At 41.0% G+C, this 2,162-nt stretch overlaps 1 pseudogene; it reads left to right on the top strand.

Annotated features, from left to right (window-relative positions):
• The first annotated feature begins 1,337 nt into the window (after positions 1–1,337).
• On the top strand, positions 1,338–1,960 carry LOC100615762 (large ribosomal subunit protein eL19-like; annotated as a pseudogene).
• The last annotated feature ends 202 nt before the right edge of the window (positions 1,961–2,162 follow it).

Here is a 2,162-nt window from a genome sequence, read left to right as displayed (position 1 = left end):
TGCTTTCTTATCATTTGTGCGTTCACTGGCTTAGCACTTTTAATTTCCTTCAAGAACTTTTCCTTTGTATTCACAACTGGCTAGCTGTTTCGTGCAAAAGGCCTAGCGTGCTGGTCTGAGCTTTCCACATGCTTTCCTCGGTAGCTGAGTTTGGGATTTAAAGTGAGAGATGTACAACTCCTCCTTTCACTTGAACACTTACGAGCCCATAGCAGGCTTACGGATTATTGTATTTTCAATATTGTTGGGTCTCAGGGAATAGGGAGGTCTGAGGAGAGAGAGACAGACAGCTGGATAAACAGCTGGCTGGTGCAGCAGTCAGAGCACACACACCATGTATGGATTAGGTTCACCGTCTTATGTGGGTGCTGTTCATGGTGCCCCAAACCAATGACAATGATAGCGTCAAAGATCACTGATCACAGATCACCATAACAGATATAGTAATAATTCAAATGTTTGAAATATGGTGAGAATTATCAAAATGTGACACAGAGACCCAAAGTGAGCACATGCTATTGGAAAAATGGCAGTCTTTTTGGATGCAGTTTTGCCATAAACCTTCAATTTGTAAAAAAAAAAAAGAAAGAAAGAAAGAAAAAAGAAGAAAAGAGCAATATCTGCAAAATACGATAAAAATAAAGCAATAAAGTAAAGTGCAATAAAATTAGTCTGCCTGAATTTGCAAATTCTGTCTCCAACCAGTGCTGGGATCCATAATATGCAAAGAACCCTCAAAATTAAACATTCTGTGAATATCAAATTCGAGAATTTGGTATAAAAATGCATCTACTTCTAAAAGTGAAAACTACAACAAAAAGAAGGAATTGCTTTGCTTAGAAACTTTTGAAGCGCACTGCATTATTTTTATTTATCCACATGATTGCCAGGTAATCTGCATATCAAAATAAGAGGTTTCAGGTGCCATAAAATTAATTACCATTGAATTTCTGACAGAGGAGATTTGGGAGAATATAGGCAACATTAAATATAAGAGGAAGTTTGATAAGTTTAAGAACTATGACCACAAAAGCTTTTTGGATGTGGCAACTTTCAATTAGAACTGATTGAAAGTGAATAAACTTTGAGAAGATTTTCTACCACTCTGTGGGTTGTCTGTTTACTCTGCTGATTGTTTCTTTTGCTGTGCAGAAGCTTTTTAGTTAAGTCCCATCTATTTATCTTTTTGTTGCATTTGCTTTTGGGTTCTTGGTCATGAAGTGTTTGCATAAGCCAGTCGTCTAGCAGGGTTTTTCTGATGTTATCATCTAGAATTTTTATGGTTTCAGGTCTTAGATTTAAGTCTTTGATCCATCTTGACTTGATTTTTATATAAGATGACAGAGCTCTTTCCTTCTGCTGCTGCGGCTGCAGCCATGAGTACTGCTCAGGCTTCAGAAGAGGCTCGCCTCTAGTGTCCTCCACTGTGGCAAGAAGGAGGTCTAGTTGGACCCCAGTGAGACCAATGAAATTGCTAATGCCAACTCTCATCAGCAGATCCAGAAGCTGATCAAAGATGGGCTGATCATCCACAAGCCTGTGATTGTCCATTCCCAGGCTCAATGCTGGAAAAACACCTTGGCCTGCCGGAAGGGCAGGCACATGGGCATAGGTAAGCAGAAGCGTACAGCCAATGCCCAAATGCCAGAGAAGGTCACATGGATGAGGAAAATACTGCACCGGCTGCTCAGAAGATACCGTGAATCGAAGAAGATTGATGGCCACATGTATCACAGCCTGCACCTGAAGGTAAAGGGGAATGTATTCAAAAACAAGTGGATTGTCATGGAACACATCAACAAGCTGAAGGCAGACAAGGCCCACAAGAAGCTCCTGGCTGACCAGGCTGAGGCCCCCAGGTCTAAGACCTAGGAGGCACGCAAGCACCTTGAAGAGTGCCTCCAGGCCAAGAAGGAAGAGATCATCAAGACTGCCCAAAGAGGAAGAGACCAAGAAATAAAAGCTCCCCTTTTGTCTGTACATACTGCCCTCTGTGATTACATAGATCAGCCATTAAAATAAAACAAGCCTTTAAAAAAAAAAGATGAGAGATGAGGATCTAGTTTCATTCTTCTGCATGTGGCTTGCCAATTGTCCCAGCACCATCTGTTGAACAGGGTGTCCTTTCCCCATGTTATGTTTTTGTTTGCTTTGTCTAAGAT

Source organism: Pan troglodytes, chromosome 13, assembly GCF_028858775.2.
Source record: "Pan troglodytes isolate AG18354 chromosome 13, NHGRI_mPanTro3-v2.0_pri, whole genome shotgun sequence".
Classification (NCBI taxonomy): Eukaryota; Metazoa; Chordata; class Mammalia; order Primates; family Hominidae; genus Pan; species Pan troglodytes.
The sequence above is the reverse complement of the archived record's forward strand: the minus strand, read 5'-3'. Positions and strand labels throughout refer to the sequence as shown.